Genomic DNA, 27,899 nt, shown 5'->3' on the forward strand with positions numbered 1-27,899 from the left:
GTGCCGTAGTAAAGTTTGTGTTCCTCTGAATCATGAGTCTAAGAGCTCGGGCTTCTTTCCTGGACAGCTCATAACTGGCTCCCCAGATGTACCGTAGAGACGAGCTGTTCGAGGGGTTTAAAGTGAACTCAAAGGGTTTTGGAGACGAACAATTGAGATGACTCTCTCCAGCTCGTCACACTTTGGACGGCAGTTTCTGTCATGGACAAACCAAGAGGGACAGTACAGATTCAGTTCAGACTCTAAATTCTTATTGGATGAGCTGCCTAAAGCTGTGGTGAAATGATCCTATATTGATGCTCAATTACTTTGCAGTATTACTTTCGTTTATTCTGATAATTAAAATCCGGATGGTCTATCGAGTATTTCAGGTGGGACGGCAGATCTTTATTATGAAGACACTCTCCATACAAGTCCACCTGAATGTGCCTCATCAGCTCTCGAACGTAAATATCTCTATCAGACGGCTGGTCGCAGTCTGACTGGACGTGTATGACGGGCGCGAGGGTTTTCCTCAGGTGTTTTTTGTAGGCCAGAGGCAGCAGGTGTGTTTGCGCGGTGAGAGCGCCGATGCTCTCCAAGTGCTGTGTGGTGAGAGGCAGGTGAGAGTGTCGACTGAAGGTGGCAGTGTGGTTGAACAAACTGATGAGCAGATGTGAAAGCACTTGTAGTTGTTCTTGGGTGATTCTTCATGGAACAGCGCCCACTGGTGGTGCTCGCTTCTCGGAAGAGGAAGACTTTCAATGATGAAATTTGTACCTGAATTAACAGAAAGGGCAAATAGGAAACACTTTGAAGGTTCAATGACTTTTTAATATATCTATTAAGAAAATAAATAGAAATACAGCAAAGCCTTTACAGTGGGTTCCAAAAGTTTGAGACCACGTTGTGAATTTGGGATTTTTTTTTTTTTTTTTTTTTTTTTCAGAAAAATTGAATAAAAGGGTATTACGGAATTAATATCCAATTTAAACCTGGAAATATTTAGATGTGTATAATATTCTGATTATTTAAAAAAAAAATAATACAAGTTATGATGTAAAATGAATAGGAAATATTTCAGATTCTGCACTATTGGGTTACTCCATGTCAATGTTCCAAGTCAAATTTCCCTAGATGACATTTTTGAAGAACTATAAACATAAAGATGAATGCCATGTATCAATATTAACTGAGTAATTCATTATTTTGCATAGGGGGTTAAAATTAAAATTTTCGCCAATGACTTTGGAGCAAAATAACAGGTCAAAAAATAACTGTAGAAAGGTGTCAGTATCATTATTTTATTTTTACACAGAGATAGGTAAGTCTATTACTAAAATCAGGCGGCATCAGCATTATATGTCAAAAAAAAAAAAAAAAAAAAAATGTTTTTCCAAAGTACAAGTGCCTATAACTCCAGAACTATTAAATATATCTTAATATCCTTTCAGATTCTGGTTCAGAACAAACTTTCCTTTTTTTAAAGCTCTATATGGTTAAATTCAAGAGATATGGGGCTCTTGTTATTTTTAAATGGTCAAAAACCAAATGTGGGTCTTACATTTAGTATAAAGGTCATTTTTCTTGTCCAACAAAACAAAGGTCTGAAGTACAAATAATGCTGAAACAAAAAAATGTACCTTTATTTAATCACATAAAAACAATAAAGTAAAAATGACCCTATTCTATAATGCAAATTGTAAGTATACAGTAAATAGCATAATTCACTGCATGAGGTTTCTTGACACACATAAAGACTGAGCATAGAGATTTTCAGTCAATTCAAACTGCACTGAAACATTACATATAGAGCCTTATGAATATGACAGAAAGTGAATGAAACTATAAAATGAATGCATTCATGGTGCAGTCACACTCACCATAAAGGAAGAAAGCACGTGTCAATGGATGGGAATGATAAGACTTGTTAACAGTAAAGAAACATCTGTTATCTCTCCGATCTGCCCCAATTTTCCAGTCAATGGAGACCACCACACAATAACAGGGTACTTGACCTTTGACCCGCGGGTTATCCTCACTTCAGTCTGTATATGTGTTAATTTGTTAAACTGTTTATGTGCGGTCTGCTCAAACTGCCCTAACTGCTCAACAACCTAGAGAGAGAATACGTCACAGCTCATACTGAAGAGATTCAATAGCAAGTATTTACTGAGGAAGGTGTTTAGACAAGAAGCATCTACACTATTGACAGTTCAAAGGTGTAAATAAGTTTAAATAGTTCTCATAAATTTAAATACCACATGCAGAATCTGCAAGGCATTTAAGAGATTGTTCAACCAAAATTTACAATTCTCTCATCATTTACTCCTCCTCATGCGCTCCAGATGTGTATGAATTTCTTTCTTTAGTAGAACACAAATAAAGATTTTTAGAAGGATATTTCAGCTCTGTTGGTCCTCACAATGCAAGTGAATGGTGACCAAAACATTGAATGCCCAAAAATTACATAAAGAAGACGCAAAAGTAATCCATATGACTCCAGTGGTTTAATAAATGTCTTCTGAAACGATGCGATAGGTGTGGGTGAGAAACAGATCAATATTCAAGTCATTTTTTACTATAAATCTTCACCTTTGACCAGCCCCAACCAGTAGGTAGCTGAATGTGAAAGTGAAAGCGTATATTTACAGTAAAAAAAAGAAAAAAAAAAGAACTAATCTGTTGAATGTCTTTTGATCGATCTATTGATCTGTTTCTCACCCACACCTAACATATCAATTCTGAAGACATGGATTAAACCGCTGGAGTCATATGGATTACTTTTATGCTGCCTTTTTGTGCTTTTTGGACCTTTAATGTTCTGTCACCATTCACTTGCATTGTGAGGACCAACAGAGCTGAAATAAAAGCTTGTCAAAGCTTGTCAACAATTACACCATCCAAAACAGCCAGAAATCTTGGGGTTGTGTTTGACGATCAGTTAAACCTCACAGACCACATCGCAAGGACTGCCAGATCATGCAGATTTGCCCTGTACAACATCAGGAAAATGATAATATCTGATATATAATATCTGAGCATGCCACACAACTCCTCGTCCCGGTGCTTGTGCTATCCAAGCTGGACAATGGTCTACTGCAATGGTCTTCTGGCAGGATTTCCAGCATGTACAGTCAAACCTCTGCAATTGATCCAGAATGCAGCAGCACGACTGGTCTTCAACAAGCCCAAGAGAGCGCACGTCACGCCTTCAAATTGCACTGGCTGCCAATGGTTGCTCGCGTTACATTCAAAGTATTGATGCTTGCTTACAGAACAACCTCTGCATCTGGGGGTGCATCAAAAGCTCTGCACTCCCCATCTACACTCACTAATTCAGGTCTACGTGCCTTCCAGAAGTATGCGTTCTGTGGGCGAACGGTGCCTCGTAGTGCCATCTCAAAGAAGCAAATATCACTGTCCAGGACTTTCAGTTCAACTGTTCCTCGCTGGTGGAATGACCTGCCAAACTCCACCCAAGCAGCTGGTTCTCTAACATCCTTCAAAAAGCATGCTCTTCTGTGAGCCCTTGACTCAATCCCTTTAGTGCACTGTCTTCTTATTAATAATAATAAAGTCTCTCATCCTCCTTGCTAGGGGTACTTCTCTAAACAATTTTGAAACTTGTATTACAGCACTTGTGTTACTAATGCCTCCATAGAATGATTCGCCTCTGTTGTTCTCCTCATTTGGAAGTTGCTTTAGATAAAAGCATCTGCTAAATGAATAAATGTAAATGTAAATATTCTTCTAAAAATCTGAATTTGTGTTCTGCTGAAGAAAGAAAGTCATACACATCTGGGATGGCATGAGGGTGAGGAAATGATGAAGAATTTTCATTTTTGGATGAACTGACCTTTTAAGCTTTTTTTTTATTTTTATTTTTTTTTATAAGAGGGATCATAAAAATAGCTTTCTTTTTTCATTGAGTAGGCCTGTTTTTGCCTCGATGAAGCTATTTGTCATAACATATATTTTTGTATATTGCACAAGACAAAATAACAAAATATCATGCTTTCATGTGTTCAGCACTTTTGACTTCTTCCCTATAAAGTGGCTCAGTGATGTTCAGATACAACTTTGCCAGGACAGTCGTGAGCTTCAAACAGTTATTGATCCTTGAGGAAGCAACACACAAACTTTTCAACAGGATAATTTCTCTGATTTCAGTTATTTTATATGGTGAAATGGGTGATTCTCACAAAACCTGTCAAGAAAATGTCCTGGTCAAGTTTAACCCCAAATCAATATAAAAATAGGAAATTCTATTTTTCATAAAGGAAATGGCATTATTTCATTATTTTATACCAGTGATTTTGGAGCAAAACTCAAAGTTAACAAAAATAAACTTAGAAATGTGACAGTGTCATTATTGTATTTTTATACAGAAATAGGTAGGTCTTTTTTTATTTTTTTTAACTGTATAACAATTAGTTATTTATTTAATTGACAAAAATGAAAGGCAGTACCAAGGGAGTACATGATAAATAATTTATCATTTAAATAGTATATAATTTTTAACATTGTGGTAATGAGAATATCATAATGTCCATCTTTTTTGGTGTTGTAGTAATGAGAATTTGGGGGTAAAATGTGCATAACTCTTATGCAAATGTAAAAATGTCAACAAAAAATAATAATTCGTAATGACCCTAAATATAGGCTTCATTTTCTATATGCTGTAACGTTGGGTAGAGATGCAGGAGTAGATACTTTTCAATCTTTTAATAGGAATCGCTGGAGTGGAACAAACTATAAAGCATAACATCTCAACGTAACACTTCAAGGACTGACAATCAATGAACAAAACTGGAGGGTATATGCAGGTGCATCTCAATAAATTAGAATGTTGTGAAAAAGTTAATTTATTTCAGTAATTCAACTCAAATTGTGAAACTCGTGTATTAAATAAATTCAATGCACACAGACTGAAGTAGTTTAAGTCTTTGGTTCTTTTAATTGTGATGATTTTGGCTCACATTTAACAAAAACCCACCAATTCACTATCTCAAAAAATTAGAATATGGTGACATGCCAATCAGCTAATCAACTCAAAACACCTGCAAAGGTTTCCTGAGCCTTCAAAATGGTCTCTCAGTTTGGTTCACTAGGCTACACAATCATGGGGAAGACTGCTGATCTGACAGTTGTCCAGAAGACAATCACTGACACCCTTCACAAGGAGGGTAAGCCACAAACATTCATTGCCAAAGAAGCTGGCTGTTCACAGAGTGTTGTATCCAAGCATGTTAACAGAAAGTTGAGTGGAAGGAAAAAGTGTGGAAGAAAAAGATGCACAACCAACCGAGAGAACCGCAGCCTTATGATTGTCAAGCAAAATCGATTCAAGAATTTGGGTGAACTTCACAAGGAATGGCTGGGGTCAAGGCATCAAGAGCCACCACACACAGACATGTCAAGGAATTAGGCTACAGTTGTCGTATTCCTCTTGTTAAGCCACTCCACAGACAACGTCATAGGCGTCTTACCTGGGCTAAGGAGAAGAAGAACTGGACTGTTGCCCAGTGGTCCAAAGTCCTCTTTTCAGATGAGAGCAAGTTTTGTATTTCATTTGGAAACCAAGGTCCTAGAGTCTGGAGGAATGGTGGAGAAGCTCATAGCCCAAGTTGCTTGAAGTCCAGTGTTAAGTTTCCACAGTCTGTGATGATTTGGGGTGCAATGTCATCTGCTGGTGTTGGTCCATTGTGTTTTTTGAAAACCAAAGTCACTGCACCCGTTTACCAAGAAATTTTGGAGCACTTCATGCTTCCTTCTGCTGACCAGCTTTTTAAAGATGCTGATTTCATTTTCCAGCAGGATTTGGCACCTGCCCACACTGCCAAAAGCACCAAAAGTTGGTTAAATGACCATGGTGTTGGTGTGCTTGACTGGCCAGCAAACTCACCAGACCTGAACCCCATAGAGAATCTATGGGGTATTGTCAAGAGGAAAATGAGAAACAAGAGACCAAAAAATGCAGATGAGCTGAAGGCCACAGTCAAAGAAACGTGGGCTTCCATACCACCTCAGCAGTGCCACAAACTGATCACCTCCATGCCACGCCGAATTGAGGCAGTAATTAAAGCAAAAGGAGCCCCTACCAAGTATTGAGTACATATACAGTAAATGAACATACTTTCCAGAAGGCCAACCATTCACTAAAAATGTTTTTTTTATTGGTCTTATGATGTATTCTAATTTTTTGAGATAAATATGAGCCAAAATCATCACAATTAAAAGAACCAAAGACTTAAACTACTTCAGTCTGTGTGCATTGAATTTATTTAATACACGAGTTTCACAATTTGAGTTGAATTACTGAAATAAATGAACTTTTCCACGACATTCTAATTTATTGAGATGCACCTGTATATATACACAAAAGAACTAATGAGGGGATGGAAGATGGGTGAGGATGAGGAACAGCTGGAAGTGATGAGGGAAGTGCACTATGGGAGATGTAGTCTGGGAGAAAACTTCAATATAAGAGTCCTAAGGAAAACATGAGGGAGACAGACTGTGACATATGCAACATGTAATTTCTTATTTGTTTCTTTTGATTTTGGAGTAAAATAGGACCAGGACATTTTCTTGAAAAGTTTGGTTAGAATATAATTAAATGTGTTACGCAGCTTCTTCAGCGCAGTACCAAATCAAAAATGCCATTTCTATTATTTCTTTTATTTAAAGAGATACACAATACTGCACAAGAAATTTGTCAGAGTTCTTCAAAAGGATGTCAGAAATGGTTATTTGTCAGAGAAATCTGTGTGCATTTTTTCAGAAAATGGCAATGAAGTAACAGTAAATAATGACCAATTTGAGAAATCTCATCTATCTATTAAAAACAGTGATCGATTTTTATTTTTAGAGTAGATGTACATTATTTATTTATTTGTATTAATAAATTATTACACTATCATATGTCAGGATGCAAGGATGGAAAACACAGGAGATTTTAGTAAAGGGAGATATCGAGGACAATGATTCATTGAGATGAGAACACTGTTAATGTATCTTGCTCGAATAAAAATGAATGGTTGTGCCTTAAAACCTAGTGAGCAACATACACAGCAAGACTGTATCTATTTCTCGCATTAAAATGCACCTTTGATGCCCCAAAATGCTGCTAAATCAGATGGTGTCTATGATGCGCATAAATGCTGTCTAGGTAGGGAGCTCACAATAATGTTAGACACAGCCATCTGTATACGTTTTCCTTATCTAAAAAACAATGTAGAACATGTATTATATTGGGCTAAAAATCTTTCGATCAGAATGCAGCATAGATAAAGAGTTTAAAAACAGAGATGATATTTTACCTGCAATGTCATGATTATAAACAGAAACACAGACACGCAGAGACAAAAAACACAACGTTTTTTAACAGCGATTCGCCTCATGTCAAAAACTCTGTGACTCCTGGATAAAAACATTACCAGTGGAGTTATTTGTAATCTCTGCGGTGTAATGCAGAGGTTTTCAACAGGCAGAGTTAGACCTCTTTCACAGACTGTGATGACGCGTTTACGCCTTATTTAGCAGCATAAATCTTGCAATTTTTATTAAATATTGTGTGTAAATTTATAACATTATGCTTTGTGTTATATTACCCTGGAATTAGTTTAAAAAAAAAAAATTACCACAGCTGCGAGGGGGTTTCTGTTACAGCTGCTGCGAGAGTGACAGTAAATTTGGCATCTTCTCCCATTTTACTGTCTTAATCCACTGCTCTCAATTTTTTTCCTCTTCTGTTAAGTCATTAAACGTAAGAGTGTACATTTTCTTTTGCTCTTGGAGCAAATGTGTAAGTGAAAATAATATTTGCTGTGGTCTCCCATTCACCGCTGTTGAAGTTTACCCTGCAGATGTTTACTTCCACGCTCCAAAACTCGGAGTGTGAAAAAGGTCTATTATTTTTTCATTCTTTTGTAAAGATGACAGGTTTACAGAGTCTTACAAATACAAAAACCAATCATTCCCAACATTAATGAAAATAATAACATTGGATGACATTGAAACAGAAAGGAAATAAAAAGGCAAAGGATGAATAACTACTAAAAAGGTGATAGAATTACAAATTAATTCAGACAAATTTAATAATTTGTCATACATTTTGACAATTTTGGACACTTTTTTTTATTATTGATCAGTGTTCTGAGATAATATTAAATAAGTAAACTTGGGTACAGCTGATGAGAATTTACATTTATGAATAAAATACTTTGCTAATAATATTATTACATTTACTATATATTCTATATTATGATTACGATGAGAAAAGTAACATATTACATCACATAATGTTAAAGTGAACTCTTGTCCAGTTTTTAATGCAACAAATCTGGCCAATTCAACCCATAATTCTGAAGGGAACACTCAAAAAAAAATAAAAATAAAAAAGATGGTCTGCTGACTCAAGATTCACTTTACAAAAGTTGCAATTTAGTAGGGTATATTCTTTGTATGATATGATTTTAAGTGTACTTCTCTGACTTTATTGGGGATACAGAATTTGTATGGTAGAAGCCACACCTTTTAATTAATTTGAATTAATATTTTCTATTGGTGAATCCCCCAAAAAAATTCCCCCTAGGGGTGATTCGTTTTCTTAAATGAAAAACATTTCTAATATGTTTATTGCTACATTTTGGGTGATACATACTTATACCTTCGACTAAGAATTTGTGTTCAGTCTTCAAAATCTCTCCAAATGATAAATGACTGCTCATTAATTGAACAAGACCACCAGGTATTGCTTTTATCACTGTAAGAAATTCCTTATGAACAACAGGAAAGTTATACCTAGTCATAAAGTCATAATAAGAGTAAAAATTACCTTCCGGATCCAAAATATCACATAGATAATCTATTCCTTTATCATGCTAAGATTTGAGGAAAATGTGAACAAAACAAAAATGTTTCCATGCCAGGAGAGCATGTTCATGGAATTTTGATAGCCTAGTTTTGCAGGGCGTTGAGAAGGAAAAAAATGACAAGTTAACAAAAACTTGAGACCTCCCACCTTTTTAAAGACATTATGTGGGATGAAGTGCCAAATAGGATCTGGTGAATTAATACAAACTTTAACCCAGTTTACTTTGAAGGTGTTATTTACACTGAAAAAATCTAACATGCAAAACCTCCACTGGCTTTTATGTCACACAAAACCTCTCTCTTCAGGTGCTGGTGCAAAAGAAATTAAATATAACTCTATTCATTTGTTTACAGGTAGTATCATGAACAAATAATGGGATAGCTGGGTACAGTATATAAAACGAGATAAACCTTTTGTTAGAAGGACTCTGCCAAGAAAGGATAAATCTCTTTGAAGCCAATTATTGAACATTAACTTTTAACATTAAGTTTGGGTGAAAAATTCATGTCTTGTCTTACAGAATGCTTTTTTGAAATATGAATACCAAGGTACTTTAGACTATCTCTAATGGGCATTTTATCCACTGAGGTGTCTTGGGTTTCATATAAACAAAGGATTTCACATTTAGGAATGTTTAATTTCATGCCAGATGCATCTGAAAATAAGCTAATAATATCTAGAGCTTTACCAATTTGCTCTTTATTTTCCAAAAACAAAGTTGTGTTATCGGCAAGTTGTGAGATCCTTATCTCCCTGACAAAAATTGACAAACCTTTTATATCAGAGCTATTTCGAATAGAGAGAGTAATTCTACAACTGTTAGGAACAAAAAAGGAGATATTCCACAACCTTGCCTTACCCCTCGTTTTATGGAGAATCTGTGGTATCAAACTGTAAGATGACATAGCTATTAATATCCTTGTATATAATTTGGACTATTTTAATGAAATTTTCACTGAAGCCAAATTGATCTAGAGTTGAAAACAGAAAATTGTCTTTGATGGTGTCAAATGCTTTGTAGAGTTAATGCAGTGTGCATACTCTATAAGATATAATATCAGTCTGATATTACAACTTATATGCCTTTTAGACATAAAACCAATTTGAGTGTCTTTTTACCATTTTTAACCTTTTCCCATAAACTAATGAGAAGATTTTGTAATCTTTATTCAATAAGCTAATTGGTCTCCAGTTATCAAAACAAACAGGATCTTTTTCTGGTTTTGGTATCATGGTAATAAGACATTGTTTCATGGTTGTACACATTTCTTCATTACTAATACATTCAATATACATTCTAAGTAATGGTATTTTGATTATTTCCCAAAAGTGTATATTCGACGGTCAGACCAGAAAAAGGTCTATTCTCCGATGCGTCCCGTAGTTTTCCATCGTCACTTCAGTTATTCATCCATTGAATCTACAAACGCTTCCACTGTGAAAGTACCAGAGCCCTTCTACCAAGACGAGCCTACAAGCTTAGCTTAAAACAGCATAACCCGGCGCTCCAATAGACATTCTAAGGCAGTACACTGGCGATGAGACAAGGAGCCGTTCTTTTTGAATGGATTTGTATGGAGGAGATGCCTCAGTGTGCTGAATAAACTGCTTTTATGAGGAAACAGCTCATCACTTAATGAATTGACCACCTGCACGTTAACCTTCAACGTGTTTTACAATAAGCAATCTTTTTGGAATTAACTATGTGTGGAGTTTACTGCGATAAAATTGCTGTTTTAAAAGAAAAGACATGGATAATTCTGCAACAGGTAGGTGCAAGTTTACGGCTCTCCCTACTCTTTTGCATGGTATTCACAAATGGTGACTTACTGAGACAAAATTAGTCGTTCTGCAGTAAAGTGTACTAACCGACCTAAGGGATCTGAGTGATCATTGCAGTTTTTTCTGTAAGTTAAATTTGTGCTTTGTAAGTTAATCAGTACATTAATGTTATTATCTAGCTAGCTAAGACAACAAGCAGTCTAAAGTTGGCTATGTGGAAAAAAAACAGGTGATCGGTAGCTAGCAGTTACTAATTATTTTTTATTTGAGAAAATATATGGTAAAAATCTGAATTATACTCTGTCTAAAGATACCACGGCTTCACCCCACGATCACTACTGCACAGACTCTGCCTCCAAATGATGTCATCAGTGCAAGATGGCAGCGCCCGTTTCCGGGATATTTTGGCTTCATTTTTGTACAGTGGGAGGAAGTGGAGACGCATCATTTATCATTATATACAGTCTATGGGCTGGGCTCAGATGTACACAATCAAACTGGTGCGATCTACATTTGTGCTGCTCTTTACCAGCAAAAGAGGGACTGAAGTAGTTGTAATAATGAACCAGCTGCTCAGATAGCCTTTTCAACATCACAACATCTTTATTTTCATTTGTTACAAACATTCAAACAATCACTAAATAAAAGTATAAAGCTGTTTTCTGACGTCAAACAACGTCCGCTCGAGCCTTCTCTCATTCCGTTCATCACAACCACATCTGGGGCTGGGAAAATGGAAGGGCTAGTTTTTTAGAACCTTCTATGCTCCTCTTTTTGCGTGTTCAATGACAAAAAGAACTCAGAACCCCATCTTGTATTGCAACGAAAATATGGCGGTGCGCATAGCTGGAAAGCACGTTTGCAATCATTGAATTATCAATCATTCTAAAAATAACATCTAAAATTCCACATTATATGTTTGATAATATATAATCTGATCTTCAGTGCACCTGCTGTGATATAATCTGTCCTCCAGTGCATCTGATGTAAAGTTTAAGGTAAGATTTGTTTTAATTACAGCATGCATTAAAGAACTCACACTTGGAGATCCGTCAGTACAGGAGAAACTTGTGTGCGAAAATGTTAATAGTCGTTAAAATGAAAATTAAAACATAATATGACGTTAAAGTATTTTCTATGTGGTGAAATTGCCCAAATGTTGTTCAGGACATTTCTGGTTTTCTGAAAGTTGGTTGGGACATGTCCCTACCATCTCTACCTAAATCTATGCCTTTGGTTGAAATATACCTGCAGATTCTTTAATTCAACTGTAACTGAGCTCAGTTGACTGGATGAATGTTGTCCGGCAGCGATCAGTGCGATCTTCTTCAATTTAATGAAGGATCTGTTGCCGTATAGGACATTTTGTCATGTGCTTTGCTTTATGCATTGATATCTGTTATATCCTCTCACAAAATGTAGAAGTCATGTTTAATCATAACAGTACAGGTGATATAGCAGTTTCTGTGCAGACTACTTTAAATATGGACCTCGATCCTAAAGTTGGTCTGAGAACATACTTCAGTAATTCACAATTCATGCTGTGCACTTCCTCTATCTACTGATGGTTGATTTTTATATAGGGAAAACAAAACATTGATTGACAAATGCCTGTGAAATTGAATCATAGCTGCATATGTGTTATTCTGTAGTTTCATTCTGCCAAAACCTAAAAAAAAAAAAAAAGAGGAATTTGAGAAGGCAAGTCTCTATCTATCTAGAACTGAAAGCTGTTCTGTATTACAGCATTTGTGTTGTCTGTTAACTGTTTCGTCTGTACCAACATAAGAAGACTGTGAATTCAGTTTGTCTTCTGTTGTAGCAACCGTCAATATGATCTACAGTTCTTGTGTTTGAGATGTACGTCTGCTTCAATAGACAGGTTCACCAGGGCAAACAGTGAGTCATACCTGTTCGCTTCCATGGCAACAACAAAAATACTTTGAGTGGTCGTTCTCCCTCTCTTAATGTTTCAAAGGAGAACTCATTCATTTTCATACAGCAAATTGCACATCCGTCAAATACTAAGTGGATTTTAACAGTAACAAAATATTTTTTTCGTTTTTTTTGTTACTGAACTGTGTACTCAATCCATGAAGCTGTTTGTATGTCAAACAGATGATCACTTCCTGTACATGCCACAACAAGATGAACAGTCAACACTATATTTACAGACATACAGCTGTGTGTTTGTTTGTGTTGTGGGTGTATAAAGGCATTATGAGCTCTCCAGATTTCTGAAGAGCACTTGACTCACACACAATAAACTACTCACAAAATAAACAATAATATCTCTCATTTAATGTCTACATCTCATTGGTTCTCACTTAACCCATTAATGATGTAGACGCATACTGTGAGCAGTATAAGGCCCGAAATGATAATCCGCAACTTGTAAGCCTTTTATTTGTTTATATTACAGTGGTTTATTTGTTTTATTTGGTATCTAGTTTGAAAGACTGTTGATTAGTTCATCGCAGGATTTTACCATACCACCTGTGAAAGTGAGTGACTGAAAAGTTCTAGTAGGCTAAAACCAGATAATATTTACTACGAGGGACCCAAGGATCAGAAACTGTGAGTTTGCCAGATCTTTCCAATGTAAAGATAAGTTTCTTCGAGGGACATGTGAGAAAGTGAAAGTTCCGCAATTGCCATTTTATGGTGCTGACTCATCATCGCGTGTAGCTGGATTCCATTTTGCTACGAACGGGTTTTCTTCAACCAAGATCTGTTTCTGGGTTTCTTGAGTGAACTTTCTTTCTGTGTTGCGTTACTGGATGGGACGTAAGTGACCTTTTACTTCAGAATCACTCACCCTCTGCATAAAATGAGTAATATCAGGAAAACACATATCATAAATTTTAATGTGCACTAACGACCTGGGCCCCAACATTTTGTTCTGTGTATCTTTAATGCAATTGGGACTGTTGAGGTAAAACCAGAGATATGTGTAAGGTACTGATGTTAATGTTTTACAGGTACTCATGTTGTGTAGAAATGGTATCAAGAACAAAGGATGTAATTCATTGTGAACTGAGGTTCATTTGAAGAGAAATAACTACATTTACACTTGTTTAATTTACAAAGTATTATTGTTTATACTTATTTTACTATTTTCATCTCTTTATTTCTTTATTTCATATTTACAAGGGGAATACAACAAATCAAAGGGGAAAATAAAATAAATAATTGTTCTTTTGTTTCTTTAAATATTTGTTTCCTTGTATTTTATTCATTGTTAAGAGTGATACAATATAGAGAAAATATTTTCTAGAGATAATATAGGAGTAACATTCTCTATTATATGTTTTTCTCTAGTGGAGGCAACGCGCACAAATTTTCAGGGTAATCATTTTGGTAATTAGAGAGTGAAGGAAATTGGAACGGACAGTTCAACATCAACATCCGGAACCTAGGCTCTTGTTTGAAACTGAAATTGGCCCATAGTGTGAAAAGGGGGTTACATTTTTGGAGGCACCACTGGGATCTCTTCTTTCAAAATTTCCTCCCTGGTTACCAAACTGGTTTATTTTATTTTTCTCTTGTTGTTCCCCCTACATATTTGGCCTGGCAGTGTAAACTGATCTGATACATACATGGTTGTGTTTGCTGCCATACTAGCAGTTATCTCTCTTTATCCAGACTATGGATCTTTCACAAGTTGTCGATTGGGCCAGAGAGGAGAATGTGCCTCTCTCGCGTGCCATTGTGCTGAGTAATGTACCTTTGATCACCAATGATGACACTATTGACCGAGTGTTGAACACGGTGAAATTCTTTGGTCGCACTAAAATACATGGTCGCCGTGGTGATGTCACTGGCCGACAACTAGTTATTTTAGTGGAGACCAGCGCTGATTTAGATCCTGATACTGTGCCTCCTGAGGTAGGTCTTGAAGGGGAAGCTGGACCTTGGCCTGTTCATTGGGTGAGAAGTCCAATAGCCCCTATTCCTGCTTCGGAGGGTGATGACTTTCAGCTTAAGCTTCTGGCGTTGTTACAGCAGGAAGGAAAATCGATGGATGAAGTGAAAGCTATCATTCTGGGGAATCAGTCTCATATGACTAATGTCAGTGCTGACTTAGTTGGTGCCATAGGTAAGCTCGTAAATTGCTGTAATCAGGTGTGCAGTGATGGGCCTGGTTATAGAAAGCTGAGAATATTTTCAGGCCTAAAACCTGTAACTCCAGGTGAAGAAGAGTATGAAGTCTGGATGGAGCAGGCCGCTCAAATGGTGAGTGATTGGCAATGTACGGAAGCCACAAAGAAACAACGTATTCAACTTTGAAGGAAAAGACGGCTTTCCTTTGTCCATTGGGATTTTATCAATTTGAGAGGATGCCTCAAGGTATTTGTGGAGCCCTTGCTACTTTTCAGAGGGTAATGGAGAGAACCATAGGAGATATTAATATTCTCGAGGTTCTTGTGTACTTAGATGATTTGATTGTCTATGGAAGAACCCTTGAGGAACATGAAGAAAGATTGCTGAAAGTTCTTGATAGGTTGCGAGACAAGGGACTGAAAATTTCCCTTGACAAGTGCCAATTTGGCAGTACTTCTGTGAATTATGTGGGTCACATTGTTTCTCAGGAAGGGATAGCCACGGATCCATCCAAGATTGAGGCCATTGTCTCTTGGACCCAGCCTAAGACTGTGACAGAGCTCAGGTCATTCTTAGGGTTCTGTGGGTATTACCGCCCCTTTGTAAAAGACTTTTCAAAATTGTGCCAGCCCTTGAATGATTTGTTGCAGGGACAGTCCTTAGCTTCCTGTGCTAAACGGAAGAAGGGTATAGATTCGTTGGCACAAAACTCCAAGTCATGCTCTAAGTCTTCTGAACTATATTAGGCATGTTTGACTCAAGCTCCGGTGTTGGCTTTTGCTGATGTAAACAAGCCTTATGTCCTGTATGTGGACGCAAGCCTGAATGGGCTTAGAGGTGTTTTATATCAGGAACACGAAGAAGGTTTACATCTGGTTACTTTTGTGAGTCGAAGTCTTTCTCCTTCAGAGAGAAACTATCCAGCGCATAAACTGGAGTTTCTGGCTCTGAAGTGGGCTGTTGTTGACCGATTGCATGATTAATTGTACGGTGTCCAGTTTGAGGTCAGAGCTGATAATAACCCTCTGACATATATTTTGAAGTCAGCAAAGCTTGATGCTACAGGTTACCATTGGTTGTCTGCATTGGCCACCTACACATTCACTTTAACCGTGACCGACCGGGGAGAAAGAATACAGATGCTGACACATTGTCACGGCAACAGCACCTTCATCTTGCTGAAGATGATGAGTGGAAAGAAATTCCGGCTCCAGGTGGACGAACTCTTTGTCAGGCAGTGTCTGCAGAGAAACGGGCAGGTCCTGTCGCTCAGACTTGTGTGGTACAACAGATAGGCATTCATGAGTCTGCAGTTCCGAAGGCATACTGTCATGCTACTGCCTTAGTTGCAGAGCAGTTACCCGTGTTTAGTCACAGCGAGATCGAAGCTGCCCAGAAAAATGACTCATGCCTAGGAGAAGTGTGGCAAGCCATTTGTCAGGGTAAGTCTGCAAATAGCATCCAAAGTACTCAACCTAAAATGAAACTCCTGAAACGACAATGGGAGAAGTTGTCAGTAGACAACGGGTTGATGTATCGGACTATTAAGACAAATGACAACAGATCTTAGAAACAGCTGGTACTTCCTGAACAGTTTCGTGATTTGGTGTTGAAATACATGACGAGATTGGGCATCTAGGGTTTGACAAGTCCTACAGTCTTTTTCGTGACCGATTTTATTGGCCGCACATGAAGCGTGATGTTGAGCGTTACTGCAGGACTTGTGAACGCTGCATTAAAAGAAAAACCTTACCTCAAAGGGCTGCTCCTTTGTGTCACATGCAGAGTTGGGGACCCATGGATCTAATATGTATTGATTTTCTTTCAACTGAGCCAGATTCACGCCATGTAGGTAATGTGTTGGTGGTCACTGACCATTACACGCGGTATGCACAAGCTTTTCCCACAAAGGATCAAAAAGCACATACCGTGGCAAAAACCTTATAGGAAAAGTACTTTATCCATTATGGCTTACCGACCCGCATACACTCCGACCAATGTCATGATTTTGAAAGTCAATTGGTGTCAGACATGTTGACGATGTTGGGTGTTAAGAAGTCGAGAACATCGCCTTATCATCCACAAGGGGATCCTCAGCCTGAAAGGTTCAACAGGACGCTGTTGAATATGCTGGGTACCCTTGAGTCATACCAGAAAGGTAAATGGAGTCAACAGATTGCGCATCTGGTTCATGCGTACAATTGTACACCAAATGAGGCTACAGGGTATTCGCCTTATTTTCTTATGTTTGGCAGAGAGGCCCGATTGCCTGTTGATGTCTGTTTTGGTGTTTCAACTGATAATACCTCAACGGTGTCTTACTCCAAGTATGTGTCCAAGATGAGAAAATAATTGCAAACCACTTATCAGTTAGCACAGTCTGCTGCTTCCAAGATGATTCAGAGTAACAAAGAGAGGTATGACCAGAAGGTTTGTTACTATAACTTGAGCTCTGGAGACCATGTCCTGATACGAAATCTTGGTCTCAAAGGAATGATGATCCTTATGTGGTGGAAATTCAATTACCTGATATTCCCATGTATCGTCCAAAACATTGAGTGGTGATGAATCTGAAAGGGTAATGCATCGCAATCATATCCTGCCCTTAGGACAGGCAGTCAGGTTGCGTCCACAGGTAGACAGTCAACCTAGTTGTTCACCTAGAGCTGTACGGCACAGGAAGGCGAATGAAAAGAGAAAGGCTGTTGAGTCATAGATGGAGCCTGCTTCATCTGATGTTTGTCAGAAGGAGAGAGAATGGTTCAGATTCTGATTCTGAATTTGGGTTTTATGAGGAGGACATGGAAAAGATTGTTCCAGACATGGAGAATGAATCCAGAAATACAGTTCCTGTACTTGGAGCAGAAACTTCTGAGATGAGCGATACTAATCCATTTTCTAAGGATACATGGAATTCCATGCCAGAATCAGATATCTAATGAGTTATTTGAGGTAGTGAGTGATGAAGCTGATGAATCTGCTACTAATGATGTAGTAAGTCAGGAGAATATTGAGTAGACTACAGTTACTGCTGATGCAGATGTTGCCTTGCAGTTGGATGAACTGCCTATGGAGGAGCGTAGGTCAGGCAGGGAAAGGAAGCCTACTGCCAGATTTACTAATGATATTCTGGGAGGAGAGCCTACAAAATATGTGTATTCTAAATCCTGTAGTATTGACGTAGTACTACGTAGTACAGAGAGGATGTCTTTTCCTGGAGAATATGATAGACTGCATGCTTGGTGGTGTACAGCGGCAGCGTTGTGCAAAGTATGTAGTAACCAACCTATACTCTTGCCACTAAAATGTTAGCCTAAAAAGAAATAAGCACAGGTAATTATTTTTGGAGTACTGGCTAATGTTTTTGTGTAACCAACATGTGGTCATACTGGATATTTGGTGGGGGGAGAGTGTAGGGACCCCTAAAATACATGTTATTTTGAATATAATGTGTATATATGTGTTTATCATATAGTGTGAAGAACCCTACGAAATGTATTTCATTTGTAATATAAGTCACTTCCTGTTTTCCATTTTTCACCATAAATGTATTGTTTGCCATTTTACCTTTCAAAAATATGTTCACAATTTAGCATCTACAATGTCTTGAAATGATGTTGCACAAACTTGGTGCCAGTCACATGAATCCCTTAGGAGTAACCTTGAAAAGAATAATAATAATAATAAATATAGCAGCAATGATGGGCCCAAGCACCATGGGTCCATTTCCATGCTGTGGCTTTTGGAAAACAATGCAAGGTGGACACATGCATTTGGCATTATTTTAAACAATTTTGAAGCAATTTGGGTAAATGTAAGAAGACTATTTTTAAGTCTGTTGTAAGAGCCACACTTCCTGCTGCCAGGTGGTTGCACTATGACAGTGACCCAAAATAGTCACATCCATGTGATTAGCCCTCAAGACTAAACATTCATCTCAATTTTGATCTAAATCATACATTGCACATAGAAGATATGAGACACTTCCTGTTTCCCATTTTTTTCTATTAATTTAATGCCTCGCCATGGCAACAGCATTCGATATATAAAAAATCTGTTCATAATTTAGCATTTTCAATGTCTTGGCATAATGTGGTGACAGTCTCATGAATCCCCAAAAGGAGTAGAAAAAGCTACAACCACTTTCTAAAAAGTTCTAAAAAGTACAGTCTATCATTTAAAACCACAGTAAACTTCAACTTATGAGCCTGAAAATATGAGACAAAATGTCTTTTATGAACTATTAAACATAGAACAGGTCTATAGGCTTCAGCAACACCCAGTCACAGCTGAGTTTGCTTTCACATGAAAACACGTGCATGCAACAGACCATGATGTCAGTAAATTCAAAACTTTTCTCATTCGTGTTCAACAATGGATGATACCAGACTGATTGTGGAGGTGGAGAAGAACAAAGTACTCTATTGTTTACCTTTTAGATGCAAATGTGGTCCTCCTCCTCATGTAAATAAATTTCACGATGATCAAGTTTGTAATACTCATCAATGACCCACTCCTGATAACCATTTTATAAGTTATGGTCTTTATTAAAATAAATACTCACCTTAGTAACAGAAATCACAGAACTTTTCTGTATAGAGCCACTGCTGTGACGCTATAGAAAGGCTTCCAGAGTGAAAGCCCTGTCGAATTTGTAGCTGCAGTTATGCTGTAGTTAAGCTGACGCTATGCTTATGTCTTGCTCAAGCTTGCGATGTGAAATGGGCGTGAGGCTGTACTAAGCCCCACCCCAAACCCTAATGTGATTATAGCGTTGGTAGCACACCCTGATAGGTAGCATATATTTTCAGGACACCTGTATGCTGTAGAGTAAATTATAGAAGTGCAGGTATTGCGTACCACCCCACTTCATGCACAGATTGTTCTCAAATATCAGGACATGATCAGACAATCAGCTTTGGTTCCTTTGTGTTTTTATGCCAATTCCTGCTGAGCTTACTCAGATAGTAGATCTTTTTCACACTCTGGGTTTTGGAACATGGAAGTAAACGTTTGCAGGGTAAACTTTGACAGTGGTGAATGGGAGTGAATGGGAGATCACAGCAAATATTATTTTCACTTACCCATTTGCTCTAAGACCAAAAGAAAAAATACACTATTACATTTGGATGATTTTCCAGAAGAAGAAAAAATAGAGAGCGGAGGATTAAGCAAGTCAGATGGGAGAATACGTCATGGTTACTTGTGTAACCTCCGTTCCCTGATGGAGGGAACGAGATGTTGTGTCAATGTAGTTGCACTAGGGGTCACTCTTGGGAGCCCATGACACCTCTGGTCTTTGATAAAAGGCCAATGAAAATTGGCGAGTGGTATTTGCATGCCACTCCCCCGGACATACGGGTAAAAAAGGAGCTGGTATGCAACCACTCATTCAGGTTTTATGCTGAGGAGCCGATATAAGGTCCGGCCATTTCAGCGGGTAGTTCAGCGTTGTGGCAGGAGGGACACAACGTCTCGTTCCCTCCATCAGGGAGCGGAGGTTACCCAAGTAACCATGACGTTCCCTATCTGTCACTCACTCAACGTTGTGTCGATGTAGTGACACTAGGGTTCCCTATACGAAAAGCCACAACTGGCTGAACTGTGTTATGTGAACTGGCGGTGTGTGATGGGCAGACTGCTGTGTGCCTCATAGCCAGCACACCAGGTCAACACGTAACCTCCCCCAACATAGTTATGAGTGTTGAATGGCCCTTTTTGGGGACAAGTCGACTACCCAAAGAGAGAGACCCAGTCGTGGCCTCTTTTCCCCTTCTCTTTTTCCACTCCCTAAAAAAGAAGGGGGATTATCCGACTGGGCTGCCAGGCCACACAGCAACGACAGGGCTGGGTCTGCCTCCTCCTGGGGCAGCACTTGCAGGTTCACCACCTGGTCCCTAAAAGGGGTGGTGGGAACCTTGGGCACATAGCCCGGTTGGGGTCTCAGGATCACGTGAGAGTAACCCGGACTGAACTCCAGGCACATTTCGTTGACAGAACACTTGCAGGTCACCTACCCTCTTGATGGAAGTGAGCGCAGTCAGGAGGGCAGTCTTCAAGGAGAGTGCCTTAAGCTCGGCTGACTGCAAAGGCTCAAAGGGGCTCTCTGTAGACCCTGAAGAACTAAGGAGAGATCCCATGAGGGAACGAGGCGCGGCCTGGAGGGATTCAGCCTCCTGGCGCCTCTTAGGAACCTGATGATCAGGTCGTGCTTCCCTAAGGACTTACCGTCGACTGCGTCATGGTGTGCTGCTATGGAGGCAACGTACACCTTCAAGGTGGAAGGGGACAGCCTCCCTTCCAACCTCTCCTGCAGGAAGGAAAGCACTGATCCGGCTGTGCATCTCTGGGGGTCTTTGCGTCGGGATAAACACCACTTAGCGAATAGACGCCACTTAAAGGCATACAGGCGCCTTGTAGAGGGGGCCCTAGCCTGAGTGATCATGTCTACCACCGTGGGTGGCTCGCAGCGACTTGAAGTGCTGCTGACTCCGGAGGAGGAGACCACCTTGGCGGTTGACATATGCTTCCGCTACCGTGCTGTCCGTCCGAACTAACACATGCTTGCCCTGGATCAACGGCCGGAACCTCCGCAGGGTGAGCAGAATTGCCAATAACTCGAGGCAGTTGATGTGCCAATGCAGTCGCGGGCCCGTCCAGAGGCCGGTGGCTGCGTGCCCATTACAAACAGCGCCCCAACCCATTTTGGAGGCGTCTGTCATGACCACGACGCACCTGGAGACCTGTTCTAGAGGAACACCTGCTCGTAGAAACGAGAGGTTGGTCCAAGGGCTGAAAAGATGGTGACAGACCGACGTAATGGCCACGCGGTGTGTCCCGTGGTGCCATGCCCATCTCGGGACTCGAGTCTGGAGCCAGTGCTGAAGCAGCCTCATATGCATCAACCTGAGCGGGGTAGCCACCGCCGAGGACGCCATATGCCCCAGGAGCCTCTGAAAAAGAACCGCTGTTCCCTGTTTGAATGCCTTCAAACAGGCCAGCACCGACTGGGTGCACTCGTTCGTAAGGCGCGCCGTCAAGGAGACTGAGTCCAACTCCAAACCGAGAAAAGAGATGCTCTGAACCGGGGGAGCTTGCTCTTTTCCCAGTTGACCCGAAGCCCTAGTCAGCTGAGGTGTCAGAGCACCAGGTCTCTGTGTGCGCACAACATGTCTCGAGAGTGAGCTAGGATTAGCCAGTCGTCGAGATAGTTGAGAATGCGAATGCCCACCTCCCTTAGCGGGGCAAGGGCAGCCTCTGCGATCTTCGTAAAGACACGAGGAGACAGGGACAGGCCGAAAGGGAGGACTTTGTACTGATACGCCTGACCCTCAAACGCGATCCGCAGGAAGGGTCTGTGTCGAGGAAGGATCGAGACGTGGAAGTACGCATCCTTCAGGTCTACTGCCGCGAACCAATCTTGATGCCGGACGCTCGCTAGAATGCGTCTTTGCGTTAGCATCTTGAACGGGAGTCTGTGTAAAGCCCGGTTCAGTACTCGCAGGTCCAAGATTGGCCGCAACCCACCGCCTTTTTTCGGTACGATGAAGTAGGGGCTGTAAAACCCTTTCTTCATCTTGGCTGGAGGGACAGGTTCTATCGCGTCCTTCCGTAGGAGGGTAGCGATCTCCGCGCACAGGGTGGCGGCGTTTTTGCCCTTGACCAAGGTGAAGTGAATACCGCTGAACCTGGACGGGCGCCTGGCAAACTGAATCGCATAGCTCAATCGGACGGTCCAGATCACCCACCGCGACGGATTGGAAAGCACGAGACACGCGTCCAAATTCCACGCAAGGGGGACCAAGGGGACAAAATCGTCAGATGTACCAGCAGGTGGGGCCTCGCGCCGGGGCGGAGCGCGAGGTGCCACAGTACGTCGTGGCCGTGCTGAGTCTAGGGACATCGAAGCACTTACCTGGCTCCTTGTGACCACCCCTGGAACAGCCTGGGATGGGGGAGGAAGATCGGTCGCCGAGCGCAGTTCCTGCATCAAATCTGGGGCGGAACTACCCTCGTGCAGTTCTTCAGCACCTTGGCTTGGTGGACCAGAGGCGGCTTGTCCAGCAGCACTGTAGGCTTTAGCCGTCAGGGACGACGTGAGCCTACAGGGTTTGGACGGGAGCTTAGGGCGTCCATGCCAGGTGGCGGCGCTCTGCGGGCATAGGTGCACCGCGAGTGCCTTATCCACCGGGGGAATCACCGTATAGCCCTTGGCCGCCCCGCCATCGAGGGTAGTGAGAGCGGGGGAACTGCGGAGTTGGGGCCGGGCAGTGAAAGGTACCTCCCACGACTTCGTCAGCTCCTGATGCACTTCCGGGAAGAATGGCACTGGAGCGGGGCACGGCTGCTTTGAGCGGCACCGCGAGCCCAGAAACCATTCATCAAGCTGCGAGGGTTCAGGGGAGAACGGAGGGTTCCACTCTAACCCGACGCTCGCAGCCGCCCGGGAAAGCATGTCCGTCATTTCAGCATCGGCCTGTGACTGGGCGATCGTCCCCAAAGGGGGAAGCCCAGATGAGGCTTCTGCTTCTGACTGGACAAGCCCGCTCTCTGATGCTGCGCTCGAGAGCTCATCATCTTCGCACCCATTGGGGTCCCCAAATCGCACCCAGTGCTAGCCGCGCTGGCCTCATACCCATAGGTAGAAAGACCGAGGCGGGGAGCTGCTGGGCTGGCTTGCTTTCGTAAGAAAAAACCGCAGCGTTGCCATGGTCATGTTCTCGCAGTGAGAACATGAACCATTCACAAAAGCTGCTTCCGTGTGGGTCGCGCCCAGACACGTAAGACAGCGATCATGACCATCCGAAGTTGAGAGATAACGACCGCAACCAGGAATAACACACAATCAGAAAGGCATCTTTGAAAAGACGCGTCTTTAAAAAGACGTTCTGTGTGTGCGCTCTTTTAGAGAAATATATACTCTTTTAGAGGGGAAAAATGCTCTTTTAGAAAATATACTCTCTAGTTTTTCTGCCGAAGCGCCCAGGGGCATTCTCTGTAGTGCACCAGTGCAGAGGAGGGAGAGGCCGCTGAAATGCGCCTTCAGATCCAGTAGAGGTGAATGAACAGTAATATTCAGCTCAATGAGCATGACCGTTCGGCTCCGAAGACAAAATCTGAATGAGTGGTTGCATACCAGCTCCTTTTATACCCGTATGTCCGGGGGAGTGGCATGCAAATACCACTTGCCAATTTTCATTGGCCTTTTATCAAAGACCAGAGGTGTCTCGGGCTCCCAAGAGTGACCCCTATTGTCACTACATCGACACAACGTCGAGTGAGTGACAGACAGGGAATGACAAATTTACTGTCACTGTCTCAGCAGATGTAATCGAAACCCCCTCGCAGCTATAGGGCTTTACTGGTTGTTTAGATCAGAGTTACTATCAGAAATAATTAATAATTATTTCTGTAGTTATTAATTAATATTTAAATTAATCAATTGAATCTAACTCATTAAAACCTCATATGGGGCTCCAGTAAATGTAGTGTGCTACGTTTAGCAGCAAGTTTGGTTATTAGCAATAATTAATAATTATCAAAGATAATTATTAATTATTAAAATCAATAGAACATTGATGAGAATCAATGTTAGCTTTTTAATCCTTTAAAATCAACAATTATCAAAGATAATCATTAATTGTTAACATCGATGAAACATTAATTATAATTAACACTAGCTTATTGATCATTCAAATTCAACAACCATCAAAGATAATTATCAATTATCAAAAATCAATAGAATATTAATAAGGATTAACATTGATGGGGCACCACCCTGGAATCAGGGACTAATAACCAAATAGTAAAACAGTCTCAATATTAGATTGTTTTCTTAGGAAAATCGACAACCGAAGAATATCGATTTTCGGGAAAAAAACAATGAATGAAGGTTTGAATCTGAGCACTGACATCCCGTCAGCATGACACAGGCGTATGCAAAACAAACCAAAACACTTCTCTTTGTAATATAAACAAAGTTTATTTATGCAGTAATATCAATTAATAATTAATACAATGCAGTCAATAAACTTCCGACTTACATCTACAAACTAAACAGTGATATGATTAGATATGGAAATAAAATAATCCTATAACACATAAGGTGTGTGTGTGACAGTGTGTGTGTGTGTGTGTGTGTAAGGAGGGACGCGCACAAAATGGCGGATGTGACTCTCGTGGAGAGTATTTCACGCGAGACTTCCGGCCAGGGAATATGACCGCGAATGGGGGTGGAGAGAAACCAGTCAATGGCGTCTACCAAAGCTGGGCTTTTGCATTTAAGCTATCTACGAGCCAAAAATGTGTGCCAGAATGTTTGTGAGGAGTCACGTGCGTGTGTGTGTGGTTAGTACGAGAGAGAGAGAGAAGTGACAGCCCTAAAGCCGATTTCGCGATCGTGAGAGAGAAAGCAACTTTTAGTTCATCGCTCAGAGACGCGGTGGACGGCTCGTAAACAGTCCCGCGTACTTTGACTCTTTAATGGATGAACTCAATTTACCTGTTTCACCCGCGATGGTGAAATTGCACAACAGTCCAATTTGGTTGGACCACCATACAGCAAAACAAATTCGTGATAATTAATACCCTGAGTATTAATAATGAGCGGACATGGAGGTCCGTAAACTGTACAAGCAAAAACCTTGAAACACAAGAATAACACACTATAATATTCTATCTCTGCCCAGACGTAAACCTCTTACTTGAATCGCATGAGGACACAGGTAGAATGTGTTGTCCTCCGTCCTTTAACTCTGACCCGGTTCCTTGAGGCTCGGGTGATGACGGGAGGCCGTTTCCTCGCTCTGTCGGCGGGTGGTACGGCTGTTGATTCTCGGCGGGCTGGCGGAGAACTCAGAAATGTCGACTTGATTGAAGATGGAAGAGAAATCTTTAATCTCTTCACTTCTGTAGGCCAACGGATGAAGATGCGAATTGCTCGGCGGTCTCCTTCGGATCCGTTAGAGTGTTCGATTGAACACAGAGTAATCTCAACTCGTCCAGCGAGATGGAGATTGTATGGCCACAGTTTCAAGTCGGACATTACTTCCTTGTGCCACGAGGTTGCACCTGAGAGCAGCGAATAAACTACGTCTATACTCGGTGAACAAAGTCGCTGGAAGCAAATCCCGAAAGCATTTCAGCGGTATTTCAACTCCTGATGATGTCATGGTTTGAGGTGCGTTCTGTTGTGTGCCTCATCCAATAGGAGTTGAGAGTTCGATCCTTTAGTGAGCAAGGCTTCATGGGATTTGTAGTCTGTTTTGGACTCCCTTTGTTTGATTTTGGCGCGATTTTTATCAGTATAATTTACGACTTGGAATGTGGGGGCTTGAGTTAGGTTTTTACGACTGTGGTAGGCCTGCCTTTGTCTTCTATCTGAATACATGAGGCCCAACACAGCTGTGGTAATTAGCTAATTCCAGGGTAATATAACAATAACAATAATGTTATAAATTTACAATCAATATTTAAAAAATGTATAATATAAAAAAAAATTGCGAGATTTACGCTGATAAATAAGGTGGAAACACGTCATCACAGTCTGTGAAAAAAGGTCTATTGTGCAGATGTGGTATTTTGGGAATCATTCACCAGTGGAGCTTGGCTGTCTTCTATTGGACATTTCTGGTACTGCGTCAGAAATTTGCCACCGAAAGGTCATTTTTTTTATATATCGACCTAAACTTTGGATCAGATCTGGGTTAGACATGTGGCTTTGATTTTATTAGATTTTTACATTTCAGTTGATTTTTTTGGTATGTTTTATTTATAAAAAAATATAAAAAGTTTGTGCAGTACATTTTCATTACTATAAACTTAAACTTCTATAACTTTTCACTTGCACAATAAACTGCCAAGTGTCTTCTTTAAAAAGAGACAAGCTTACACTACCATTCAAAAGTTTGGGGTCACTTGCCTGAAATGTTTCTCATGATCTTAAAAACCTTTTGATCTGAAGGCGTATGCTTAAATGTTTGAAATTAGTTTTGTAGACAAAAATATAATTGTGCCACCATATTAATTTATTTCATTACAAAACTAAAATTTTATTAAAATTATTTTTTTTTTTAAATGGATGACTTGGATGAATGAATAATTAAGAAAAGCAGCCACTAGGTGCCCAGCATATAGATGGGAACTCCTTCAATACTGTTTAAACATTTGGTACCAGTAACATGAAATCCCTAGGAGGAGTATTTCAAATTTCCGAGCATGCATTTTCCAAACAATCCAAAATGGCAGACTTCCAGCTGGGCGGAGCTTATGACTGTCAGCACGAAAGTTGTCCGGCTTGATGAGATCTATATGTGTACAAAGTTTGGTGATGGTAGCTCAAAAGAGATGTGCTACAGAGCCCCAAACCCCCCCACCCCGCAACTTTGCCCAGCCCTAATGGCCAACGACTCACCCATATTCATGAATTTTCATGAGTTTTCATGCATGTTAAGTACCCCAAAAGTACCGAAAACCTTGAAAAGAAGAAGATTCCTTAGAAGAACAATAGGGTATCTGCACTTTCAGTGCTTGGGCCCTAATAATAATCCTTAGAAGAAAAATAGGGCCTCCATACTTTCAGTGCTTGGGCCCTAACAATAATAATATTAATAATTATGGTAACTATTAAAACAATGGTTAATTTGCAAATTGAACATATTTTTTTTTCTTAATATGCACCAATAAACTAGAAAACACCCTATTTTATATTTACCTGAATCTAAATTTAGTGATAAACGGCAGCAATACACTAAATATTTCACTTCAAAAAAGAAGACAAAGGCCCATTTAAGGCTGTATGGGGCTCAAGTGAATCAGTGAATCATTAATGGGATCTACATGAACCGTAGGACAGAATCAATTCACTTTAATGATTTGGTTTTTCCAGTGTTACAGGAGAGAGAGAGAGGACGGTTTAGATGAGTGTGTTTTGTGACACTACAGCACTACTCACTGGAAAATGTCCACTGTGAAATTATCTGAACTACTGTCACACTACTGAAAAATTTAATTAATTTAGTAATGTTGCTACTTTAAGTTAACTAATACTCCCCAACACTTGTCTACATGCCATTTAGGGGTGGGGTTATGTGAGATATGATTTACCACAATAAAAGACTGGATTGGAATTTTTTTTTTAAATTAAATAATGGTG

The 27,899-nt window shown here is 40.3% G+C and overlaps 1 pseudogene; it reads right to left on the reverse strand.

Annotated features, from left to right (window-relative positions):
- Positions 1-317: 317 nt before the first annotated feature.
- On the reverse strand, positions 318-7,388 carry LOC127432697 (alpha-(1,3)-fucosyltransferase 10-like; annotated as a pseudogene).
- Positions 7,389-27,899: the final 20,511 nt, after the last annotated feature.

The sequence above is a fragment of the Myxocyprinus asiaticus genome, chromosome 42 (genome assembly GCF_019703515.2).
Source record: "Myxocyprinus asiaticus isolate MX2 ecotype Aquarium Trade chromosome 42, UBuf_Myxa_2, whole genome shotgun sequence".
NCBI classification, from domain to species: Eukaryota; Metazoa; Chordata; class Actinopteri; order Cypriniformes; family Catostomidae; genus Myxocyprinus; species Myxocyprinus asiaticus.